Source organism: Spermophilus citellus (genome assembly GCF_964194105.1).
Source record: "Spermophilus citellus genome assembly, chromosome: 12".
NCBI lineage: Eukaryota > Metazoa > Chordata > Mammalia > Rodentia > Sciuridae > Spermophilus > Spermophilus citellus.
The window spans coordinates 80613034-80625942 of record NC_138198.1 but is presented as its reverse complement, the minus strand read 5'-3'; the positions used below and the strand labels follow the sequence as shown (position 1 = coordinate 80625942).

Sequence of the window (12909 nt, the reverse complement as noted above, 5' to 3'; positions counted from 1 at the left end):
AAGCCTCAAGGCTTTTTACATTTGAAATAGGCCTTAATGGTGTTCATTATTCATTAGCCTCCAGTTGTGGGAGAATCACTGTCGCAGATGTAATAGCCAAGCTGGAGCTTTGGATATCAGCTGTTATGGATTTGAGTCAAATCATCTTCTTTTTGGTCTGTAGAAATCGCTTTTGTTAATCTCTCTGGAATCCAAATCGGCTGCTGTTCTCCCTGTGGAAATACACAAATAGAACCCCGACTCCAGACAATCACTGGGTCAGGACCTTTCCATTGTCCTGTTAGAATATCCTTTTAAAGTACCTTAGGCTTATGTACATATTTTGGACACATATGCCTTTCCACAGCACTAAGCCCTGATGAATCCAAATTTAAAAAGTTTAGAGTAAAAAGGGTTATTTTACGTTTATCTTTGGGGGATATATATACCCCTTTCCAATTCCCTCTTTTTGCTTTAATAAGTACATTTTAATAGTTTGATGAGCTCTTTCAACTATACCTTGTCCCTGTGGACTGTATGGGATTCCTGTTATGTGAGTAATGCCAAATGTTGAGAAAAATCATTTAAAAGAGATAGAGGTATAGCCAGGGGCATTATCTGTTTTTAACTGTTTTGCAATGCCCACAGTGGCAAAATTTTGTAAGCAATGAGCTATAATATCTTTATTGTTTTCTCCGGCATGAAGGGAGCCCATCAAAAATCCAGAAGAAGTATCACCTGTAACATGCAAATATTTTAATTTTCCAAATTCTGGCAAGTTTGTGATGTCCATCTGCCAAATATGATTAGGTATCAGTTCTCTAGGATTGACTCCAAGATTAACTTGTGGTAAAAATGTCACACAACTTTGACATTGTTTTATTATTTGTCTAGCTTGTTCCTTAGTTATTTTAAAATGCTTTTGTAAAGTATTAGCATTGACATGGAACCTTTTATGAAAATTTGTAGCTTCTTCTAGTGTAGAGAAAATATGTATGTCATGTGTAGTTTTATCTGCTAAATCATTGCCCAAACTAAGGGCTCCAAGCAATCCTGTATGTGCCCTGATATGTCCTATAAAGAATGGAACTTTTCTGTCACAGATTAGACTTTGTATAGTGGAAAACAAAGAGAAAACAGTAGAGGAAGGAGAAATCCTACCAGCATCTTCAAGGGATACTATAGCATTAACTATATACTGACTATTAGAAAATAAATTAAATACAGAATCTTTAAACATCACAAAAGCTTGTAATTCTGCATTAAGCTCTACCTTTTTAGCTGATTGAATGGGTACTAAAAATGTAAAAGTTTGATCAGGTGTAACTACTACTGCTCTACCATTATTTGACCGATCAGTGAATATATTTGGAGCATTCATGATAGGTGTTTTTCTTGTCAATTTTGGAAAAATTACAGGATGTGAAGACCAAAAAGACAATAAAGGATTAGATGGTAAGTGAGTATCAAATGAAACATTAGATTTGCACATAATTGTTGCCCAAGACTTAACATATTAGCTAACTCATCAATTTGATCCATAGTAAATGGAGTAATAATTTTATTGGGAGAAATTCCAAACACTTCCTTTGCTGCTCTTATTCCTTTGAGTATTAATTGTCCTACAGCCTCAGGATACCTAGTAAGAATAGTGTTAGGAGAATAAGATAAATGTATCCACAATAATGGACCTTCTTGCCAAAATACTCCTGTGGGAATATTTTTTGTTGGTAGTACAATAAATAATAAAGGCAAACTTATATCAATTCTATTCAAATGCATATTTTTCATATATGTTTCAATGATTTTTAATGCATTTCTTGCTTCAGGCGTTAACATGCGGGGTGAATTTGGATCTGATGGACCTTTTAGGATATCAAATAAAGGTCCCAACTCTCCTGTTGGTATGCCTAGATAAGGCATTATCCAATTTATGTCTTCTAATAAGTTTTGAAAGTCATTAAGTGATTTGAGTTGATCTACTCGTATTTGAATTTTTGGTGGACGGACCATGGTTGAGGATAATAGAACTCCTAAATAATTAATTGGAAGATTTAACTGTACTTTATCTATTGCTATCTCTATATTATAATTTTTTAATAAGTTTGTAAGTGTGGCATAACATTCTAGCAATGTCTTTTTATCTTTGTGTGCTAATAATACATCATCCATATAGTGAAATATTTGTAGTTCAGGATTTTGATTTCTAAGTGGCTGGATTACTTTGTTAACATAAATTTGACACATGGTTCTAAGTGGCTGGATTACTTTGTTAACATAAATGTGACACATAGCCATCCCTTGAGGGAGTACTTTCCATTCATATTTCTGACCAGGACCTTCATGATTCAGTGCAGGGATAGTAAATGCAAAACGTGGACTATCCTCAGGATGAATTGGAATTGAAAAAACCCAATCTTTAATATCTATAGCTAAAACATACCAGGTTTTTGGCAACGTAGACAATTGAGGAATCCCTGATTGAGCAGGTCCCATAATAACCATCTCATTATTAAAGCCTCTTAAATCTTGCAATAATCTCCATGTACCATATTTCTTTTTAATGACAAAAATCGGAGTATTATGGGGAGATATGGAAGGTTGTATATGTCCTCTGCTACCTGTTGTTTGACCAAGTCATGGGCTGCTTGTATCTTTTGTTTAGTCAGGGGCCACTGAGGAGCCTATACTGGTCTTTCTGATTTCCAAGTAATTTTTATTGTCTCAGTGACCCTTTCTGAAAACCCAATCTATTTCTATTTATTCCTTGATCTATTTGAATTGGTGCTGCTATACCTTGTTCTTGTTCTCCAAATCTTTTTTCTTTCCTAAAACCTTGTCTAGCCCTAATAGTGGGCACATTTGCATTGATGTTATTTGTTAATGTCAAACCTAATTGATCTAGGACATCTCGTCCCCATAAATTTATAGGAAGATGGTCCAATACATAGGGCTGTATAGTTCCTTCACATCCTTCAGGATCCTTACAATCTAATACCATTGCACTTCTATGGGGATTAGTTGCCACTCCTAGGCATCGAAGCGTTTGAGTGGCTTGTTGTAATGGCCAATGTTTTGGCCATTCTTGACGAGATATGATGCTAAGGTCTGCACCTGTATCCAGTAGCCCATTAAATTCATGTCCTTGAATATTTAGTTTTAGCATTGGGCAAGAATCTAAATTTAAAGACAGCATAGCCCAATCTACACCTGTGGAGCCGAATCCCCTGGAACCTCTTTCTATAGTACTACTGAAAATTTTATCATGCAGGCTGGGTATTATTAATAACTGTGCTATTCTATCTCCTGGTGAAATTACTGACATATCCTTTGGAGAACTAGCTATAATTTTTATTTCACCTTCATAATCGGGATCAATTACTCCAGAACTTATCATAAGTCCTTTTAGAGTAGAAGAACTGCATCCTAACAATAAGCTTACTGTTCCTTGGGGAAGAGGTCCTTTTACTCCTGTGGGAATGATTTGAACTGCCATCTCTGGAGTTAGTACTGCTCTGGCAGAGGCACAGATGTCCAACCCTGTTCTCCCTCTGGTTTGTCTGATGAGAGATCTAATGGACAATGTGTCCTGGGCACTACCCTGGTGGTGTTGCTGGGTTCCTCTAGTGCCCCGTATATTTGTGGTCATTGGCCTGGGAGCATTGGGACCCCTGTCCGTTTTTTGGCAATGGAGCCCGATGCTTTTCTCCATGATATCGTGGGTAAACACATGGTCCTTGTCCATTTTTGGATAACGGAGTACCCTCTATGGTGGTTTGAGAATGACATTCAGTAGCCCAATGTCTCCCTCTACAGCATTGTGGGCAAATACTCAGTATTCTACTCCTTTGATACCTAGCTTTGTTAAACCCTCCTCTTATGGGGCAACTCCTTTTAAAATGTCTGTTTGTTCACAATTGTAGCATGTTTTCAGCCTGGCATCTAAAGCCTATTGTAATGCAGCTGCCAAGACTTGCCCTTGTTCATTAATGTCTCTACATAATTTAATATATGTGTTTAAATCTCCATGTTTCCATGGTCTAATGGCCTTCTTGCACCATCTGTTTGCTTGCTCAAAGGCTAGCTGTTTAATTAATGGCATTGCTTGTTCTGTGTCCCCAAAAACTCTGGTAGCTGTTTGAATAAGCCTATCTACAAATTCAGCTTAAGGTTCATTAGCTCCTTGTATTATCTTAGATAATTGACCTTGTAAATCTCCATGTCCTTGTAAAGTCTTCCATGCCCTAACTGCATCTGCAGCAATTTGTGAATATATAGCAGGATCATATTCAATTTGTTGTCTTTGACCCTCATAAGGTCCTTTTCCTAACAACATATTTAGATTTCTTTGAGGGTAACTGGCTGTTGCATTTCGCCTGGCCATCTCCGTGCAAAATTCCTCATTGGCAACCTTCCTTTACAAATATTGTCTTCCATTTAGCACATGCTATCCCAATCTGCTGGCTCCATGTCCAAGTTGGTAATTGATTCGACCATGCTTACAGTGAAGGGTGCTTGGGGACCATAGGTTGTTACAGCCTCCTTTAACTGCTTCACTGTTTTGAAATCTAAAGCACGGTGAATTTGCTGCCCTCTTGCATGCTCAAATACAGGGCATGCTAATCTTTGAGGTCCTGTCTCAGGATCCCATCTATCAACTATGGGGGTTGGGGGCCCCATAGCATATGTTGTCTCTATAGGTGGAGCTGTTGGTTGGACACTTATGCCCTCTGGTGATAGAAAGATGTTAGTAGCAGCCTCCTGTTGTAACTTTTTCCCTGAAAGTTCTTCCTCCTTTAATTTTTCTTCTTCTGTCTGACTAGCTTGAGAGACCTTCTCTTTTACTTAATCTAAAATGTCTTTCTCCATGGTCTGAGCCTCTAACAATTTATTTAACACTCTTTTGGTTTGTTTTTTACTAATTTCTAATCTACTATAAAGATAACGCAACCCAAGAAGATAACACAAAACAAAACTGAAATAATGAAACAAAAAATCTTTGTATCAATTTTCCTATTTTCTTGAAATGTATTTTTGTGGTCTGTCTATATCTTTTCCTCAGGGCCAAACAACTTCAAACCTTGAGCCAACCATTTTTCCCAGTTTGCCTGAGAAAGTTCTAGGGATAGGCAGCTTGAAATAAAAACAAAAGAAATCAAAACAAGAACACATTGTTTTTTGAAATGGTCACCCATTCTCTTGCCTTCTCTCAGGGGCAAGCAATTTTACTTACTCCCAAGCTTCAGGCGTCCCCTGCATGGGCCACCAAATGCCGCAGTCTGGCTGGGCACAAATCACGAGCCACTCAAGCAGGAACAAACTTTATTTCTGAACTCCACCAGCACACTCCACACACACTCCCAGGGAACTCTCCCGAACGCCACCCACGCGGCTCCTCAGGGACACACCACACACCAATCGGAACTCCCTCCACCAGAACTTCATCAACCAATTCGAACTCTCCAGGAATCCCCGCGAGAACTCCAAAGTAGCGGGCACCTGAGGCGGACAGTAAAGGTCTAATATACAATTGAATCAATCCAGCATCATCTTAATGGCTCGCCTCTCAACCAATACTATTGGCAAAATGCCAGGGGTCATTCCGATTTGGCTGTGGCTCTCAGCAACCCAGGGCCTTGTGCATAAAAGGCAGGTATTCTACCAACTGAGCTCCATATTCGTTTTTTTTTTAATCTAGTTTTTTTTGTTGTTCTTTTTAAATATACATGACAGTATATTATACATACATGAGTGTAACCTTTTTAACATATTATGCATACTTAAGTATAACTTATTCTAATTAGGAACCCATTCTTGTGGTTGTACATGATGTGGAGTTCATATATGGTCGTGTGTTCATATATGAACATAGGAAAGTTATGTCTGATTCATTCTACTGTCTTTTCTATTCCCATCCCCTTTGTCTTATGAGCTTCTTTGCACCCATCCCCCATGTGTGTTAGCATCAGCATGTCAGAACATTCAGCCTTTGGTTTGGGGGGATTGGATTATTTCACAGCATGATAGCCTTCAGTTCCATCTATTTACCAGCAAATGCCATAATTTCATTCTTTATGGCTGAGTAATATTCAATTGTGTATATATATATCACATTTTATTTATCCATTCATCTGTTGAAGGGCATCCAGATTAGTTCCATACCTTAGCTATTATGAATTGAGCTGCTAGAAACATTGATGTGGCCATTCTGTGAATCAAAGGTTTTAGCTCCTTAGAGTCAGTTTTACGTTTTGTGAAATCTTTCTTTGTTGCTACACTCTTCCTTAGCTTTACATAGGTGTGTGTGTTGTTCACTCAGCCCATTAGTGTGCTGGGCACTGTGTAAAGCACTCAGGACATGTACACTGATGCATAAAGTGGCATGGTGCCTGCCTACAGGAGCTTACAGTCTGGAGCATGAAGAGTAGACAAAGGACCATATGCTACTGAGTTTTCTCTTATGGGATGCATTGTGGTGAAGGGATGGAGAGTGGCCACAGGTGCAGATTGCCTGGGGTCCTGTTCCCACATAAACACTTCTTAGTTTTGGTACTTAGCAAAGTAATTCTCTGGTTTTCTTTAAAATGGAGATTCAGGCTAGCTACATAATTTGTAAAATGTTAAAAGTGAAAATATTCTCCCTGTTTGAAACATATCAAGAATTTCAGGATGAAACAGCAGAGCATTAAACCCTTCTCTGTGAGGTGGAGCCTTTGGGACTATACATCACACACATATCCCACAGGTTGGCCTTGATAGAATAATAATGCTACCTCCTTGGCTGGAATTGTGGCTCAGCAGTAGAGTGCTCGCCTAGCACGTATGAGGTGCTGGGTTTGATCCTCAGCACCACATAAAAATAAATAAGTAAAAAAAAATGTATTGTGTCCAACACAACTAAAAAATATTTTAAAAATGATAATGTTACCTCCTTAGAGAGTTCTTAGGAAGATATTAATACTCAATATTTTTTTCATCTCCACTAGGACTGATATTCTGCATAGAAAACTCAATCTTGACTTTGGTTTGGGATTACATATCAAACTACACAGTCTGCTCTGAAAACACAGTGTGCTGCTCAGAGAGGAGCGCCAAGGCAGCACTGTGAGAGCCAGGCCTGTTTCTCTACACCGCCTTTGGACCTCCACAGGCCCCTGTCCACTCTCTATAAACTGCTTCACCTCCGGTGTTTGTCCAGTCAGTGAATGCCTGCTTGTGCTAGGCTCAGTGCTGAGCTCAGGTGAACAACAAGGGCACAGCCCCTGCACCCCTGCGGCTACACTCTAGCCATGCCTCAGCTTCCTTGGTGGGTCAGGGATGTGGAACCTGCCATGTTGGAACCCACTTCCGTCTTCTTGTGGCAGCCTTGCTACTGCTTCAGAGGTGATTCTCAAACTCGCCTGCTCCAGGCTGTGTTCACCAAATCTCTGCTGTCACCTCCTTTAACAGGGACATTTCTTGCAGTCTTTTGCCACTCATTGCCCTTTTAGACCCTGTTCTTGAGACCCCAAATGCCTCTTTGACCGCATCTAGAAAATTTTGCATCCCATCCTTATTCTATAAGATCCAGTCACAAGACTCTCGCTGGCTACACCGTGGGCTCCATGTGGGAAGATTGGTCTTGAATCACCTTTGTGTGTCCACTTCGTGTGTGCCAGGGACACTGTTGGATAGCAGGTGCCCAGCAACTGTCAGCTGATTGAGCATGTGAAGGAAGTGCATCTTTCAGCTGTTGGTGGCACTGTACTGTGTCCCACTGAAGAGGCTCTTTACTCAAATGGCTGTTACACAGGGTGGTTCAGTGTCCATGTCTGTTTCTCCCACTGCATAGGGAGCTCTGCAAATAGCAGCACAGGGCCTGGCAGGAAGCGAGCTTAGTGTGTATCTGGATTTGTCATGCTATCTTCCTACTTTCTGCCCCTCGGTACCTCAGTTGTCATGGCATGTGGCACACAGCAGGCAGTCAGTGGACACTGAAGTGAGTTGACTGGATCCTTTCCATGCCTGTTGTCACCACACACACACACACACACACACACACACACACAGCCACCAAAGTGAGCTTCTCACAGTGACAGGCTTTAGAAATGCCACTCATGTTTTCTCTCTTTTACTGCCCTCAAAAGGACAGAACCCAGCTCTTTCTTGATGACTGTAGTTTGGACAATCTTTGCTGAGGTGATTTTGCTTATAAAGTATGTTAAATTTTGTATGTTTTCCTGGAAAAGATGAAAGACAGTTCTCCTGGTTGTAGAATTCCAACTATAGTTGCTCTGATTTTATATTATAAATACTAATTTGGATGACAAGTACTATATATTTTAAAATACTTTTATGCTCAGATTATCAGATGAACAATGTTGATCAATGACAGTATCAAAGGGGTGGGTGATAATTTTGAACTGGCCATAAATTTTGCAGGTTGTTTATGTGATCAACAGTATCTACTGAGTGCTTACTATGAGCTAAGCATGATTTTTCAGGCTCTGTGGAAGAAACAAAAATACCCAGATCTACTATGCAAACACTTACTGAGCATTTACCAAGGGCAGGCTCTGTGCTAGTAGAGAAAGAAAGCCTGGTGATAGGGGATGGCCCAAGCCCCATAGGAACTCTCAGTGCCCTTAGTGGGCAGAGGGCACATTTTTCGTTGTGAGCTGTGTGCCTGAGACAGAGTGGAGGGGGCAGAGGGGGGGAAGGGTGGAGCCTTTCACAGATGAACACCGCTCTATGTTAGTTATCTATTGCTATGTGTCAATTTACCCCCAAACCTGGCTGCTTAGAACAAAGTTTCAGTCAGCTGGCTCCAAAACAGAAACATCATCACAGAAGGCATGGCAGAGGACAGCTGCTGAGCTCATGGCTTCCAGGAAGCAGAAAGAGAGAGGAAGGAGCAGGGGACAAGAAATACCTTCCAGGGCTCACCCCAGTGACCTACTTCCTACAGTCAAGTTCCACCACCTCCCAATAGTTCTTCTGGCTGTCCATGGCTTAAACCATTGAGGAGTTCAGAGCCCTCATGATTCAGTCACTTTCCAAAAGCCCCACCTCTGAACATTTCTGTACTGGGGACAAGCCTTCAACACAAGAGACTTTGGGATGTTCCAGATCCAAACCATAACAAGCAACAAACATGTTTTCTCACACAGGTCCTGAGGCTGAGGGTCAGGAATCAGGGGCGGCACAGCAGGCTGATTCTGCCCCAAGGTCTTTTATGGTGCTGCAGTCATCTGAGCCCTCCCCTGAGTGGTGTGGGTGGGCCTCCACTGCCCACTAGCCTCTCTGCAGGGTTGTATGAGAGTCCTTAAGACACTGTAACTGGTTCCACCCAGAGTGAATGACCCTATTGCAAGGCAAGGGGAGGGAGGCCACAGTGACAGAGTCATTTCTACCATATGCTCTATTGTATTGGTCACACTGACCACCTTGGTACAGTGTGGGTGGAGATTATACAAAGGTGAGACAGATATTCCAGGAGATGGGAATCATTGAATCATTGAGACCATCTGGCTAGCTCACCCTCCTTTAACTGAGGAGAGAAGAAAATTCAGAAGGGCCCACCATATGGGCTATAGCCACATGGTAAGAGCTGGCCACATCCCTGGGCAGTGCTCATTTACAGAACTACAAGATCCTTGCCAAATCTTCCTGGGTAACTAATGACTGAGATGGTTTACAAACCTAAATTCACAACATGAGATTCATAGTGTTACAATACCTACAAAATAATATAATGCCTAGTTAACTCAATATATAAATCTAATATTAAGATAATTGATAGTTACATCTAACTTCTGCTTATTGTGGTAATAAACTAAAATTTGAGAACTTTAAAAACCAGTGTGCCCCAACCACTCCTCAGTATTTATCCAAGAGTATTAAAATTACTATATCAGTACACATTTATAGCACAAAACTTCACACTAGCCAAGTTATGCAACCAGCGTAGGTGTCCATCAATAGATGAATGGATAAAAAAATATGGTGCATATACATGATGGAGTTTTATTCAGCCATAAAGAATGAAATTATGGCATTTGCAGGAAAATGAATGGAATTTGAGATCATTATGTTCAATGAAATAAGCCAGACTCAGAAAATGAAGGGTCATATATGTTTTCTCTCGTATGTGGAAGCTAGAGAGGAAAAAAGTGGGGAGAGGAAGGGAGCTGAAATCTCAGGAGAATAGAGCGGAGACCACTGGAGAAGAGGAAGGGCAGAAGGGGGAGGGCGGGGAGGGCAAAAGGAGGTATTGGGCATAAAACTGACCAAATTATGTTGTTATATTGTGTGCTCATACACAGAGATAACAACATGCTCCACTATTGTATATAACATAATGTGCCAATAAAAAATCAAGGTGAGATATTTTCTAATAACTGAAGTTTACATTGTGAAGGTTACACAGCATTCAAGCTACTTGTATGTTGTAGCCTACTGGGTGGCACACCTGACTAGTATAAGTGAACTAATGACTAAATTTAACATTTTTCTTTCAGGTGTGCTTTGATTGTGCTGGCAAGCATAACCCATGGGGGTTTCTTTGCATTAATTGCTCAGAGTCATGCTGGTCACTTGGTGTTTGTTTTGGTGTCATCTGTAAATGAATCTCCCCTCACTGCGTGGGAGAGAATCCACTATTACATAGGGTCCATCAGCTTTACGTGTTCTTTGGCATCACATAAAATGATGGGCTAGTTGTAAGTAGTGGAGGTTGAAATCTTAGATCCCTAAGTAAACAGGGAAGATGAGTTATTTCTATTCAGGCACTATCCGCAGTAGAGAGCTCATCAGAGATGAGAAGCGGTTTTATGGAGGACAGAGTCAGAGAGGTGGTTTTGAGGTGGCATTTCCTTCCCTTCAGCATCATCTTATAAGTGAGCATGAAGTACACAGTCATGGGAGAAGGTGGTTCAGGTATTGTGGGCTCCTCCTACACCCCATTCCAGGTGGAGAACTCATGTAAATGGTGGGGAAATGTGTTCATTAGCTTTTCATCATGGTGACCAAAATTCCTGATAAGAACACCTTAGAGGAGCCAAAGTTTACTTTGGCTCATGGTTTCAGAGGTTTCAGTCCCTGGTCTGCTGATTCCATCGCTCTAGGTCCAAGGTGAAGGGGCACAGTATGATAGAGTATGATAGAAGGGTATAGCAAAGAAAAGTGCCTTAGCTCATGGCAGCCAGGAAGCAGAGAGTGCACAAAATATAAACTCTAAATACATCCCCCGCCCATGACCTAATTCCTCTACCACACCCTACCTACCTACAGTTATCACCCAGTATAGTAATCCTTTCAAATTATTGACCTATCAAAAGTATTATTCCCCGGGTGAGGTAACACCTCTCCTAATCTAATAATTTCCCCTCTGAACATTCCTGCATTGCATGACATGTGTGTTTGGGGGACACCTCACATCTAAAGCCTAACAGAAGCCTTCCTTGTATCAGGGTGTCACTTCCCACATAATCCTCCAGCTCTGGCTCCCAAGGACACTAATAGTGCAATGCCTCAGGAAACGATTTCTGTTTGATTTTTAGTGGCAATTTCAAATGTTGATAACATAAAGGTCTTTTACCTGGGCTACACTGGTGCCTCCTGCCAATAAGTTATCTTCACTTCTCACGTCGTGGCTATTGCTTCTTTGGGACTTTGTCTGCACCAGAGAAAATCACCACCTCTGACCAGATGGCCCACGGTGGGAGGTGGAAAGGGCCTTTTTGTGAAGTATAATTCAAATAATAAATAATAAAACAATTGCTCTCTCCTCTAGCTGTCCAAGATGCTGAAAGGAAAGAAAGCCAAGGGGAAGAAGGTGGCCCTGTACCCTGTCGTGGTCAACAAGCAGGAAGCCAAGAAAGTGGTGAACCCACTGTTTCAGAAGAGGCTGAAGAACTTGGGCAATGGATAGAACAGCCAGCCCCAAAGGGTCCTTACCCACTTTGTAAAATGGCCCTGCTACATCCGGCTGCAGCAGTGAAGGGATATTCTCTAAAAGTAGCTAAAAATGCCTCTTGCGATTAACCAGTTCACCCAGGCTTTAGACTGCCAAACAGCCACCAGCTGCTTAAGCTTGCCCACATATAGTCCAGAGATGAAGCATAAGAAGCACAGGCTGTTGGCCAGGGCTGAGAAGGCTGCTGGCAATGGGGATGTCCCCACATAGAGACCACCGGGTCCTTCAAGCAGGGGTCAATACTGTCACCACCTTAGTGGAGAACAAGAAGGCTCAGCTCATAGTCATTTGCACATGACACAGATCCCCTTAAGCTGATTGTCTTCCTGCCTACTCTGTCACAAGATGGGAGTTTCTTACTGCCTCATCAAGGGGAAGGCCAGGCTGGGACATTGGGTGCACAGGAAGACATGCACACTGTTGCCTTCACACAGGTTAAGTCAAAGACAAAGGAGCTCTGGCTAAGTTGGTGGAAGTTATCGGAACCAACTACAATGACAGATATGATGAGATCCATCACTACTGGGCAGGCAACGTTCTGGGTCCAAAATCTATGGCTCACATTTCAAAGCTGGAAAAGGCAAAGGCCTAAGAACTCTACACTAAACTGGGATAAAGATATGCTGTTGGATTTCTATACATTCATCCAGTGTCTTGAGCTGAAGGCAATAAACTTGTTTGGGGGCAGTAGCAAGCACATGCCCCACAGTGTGAGAGCTCTAGAAACTCATTGTGTAACTTGCATTAAAAGGCTGTACTTAGCAGTAAAATACTTGGAAACCAAGTCCATATTTTGTGATTGACCAGTCACTGCCTTATTTAAGGTAGGGATGAATGTGAGTCTATAAAGCTTTTATTTATACTGATAATATATGATCTAGTAAAGTCAAGTCTCTTGAAATGAAATGAAATGAAATGAAATGAAAAAAAAAAAAAAAGGATCCCAGCCAGGCTCAGGACTTGGAAGCAAGCAA

The 12909-nt window shown here is 41.3% G+C and overlaps 1 pseudogene across 1 annotated transcript; it reads left to right on the top strand.

Moving 5' to 3' along the window:
• The first annotated feature begins 11761 nt into the window (after positions 1-11761).
• LOC308631946 (large ribosomal subunit protein eL8-like) lies at positions 11762-12551 on the top strand (annotated as a pseudogene). Its single transcript has one exon. The product of its transcript is annotated as a large ribosomal subunit protein eL8-like (transcript).
• The last annotated feature ends 358 nt before the right edge of the window (positions 12552-12909 follow it).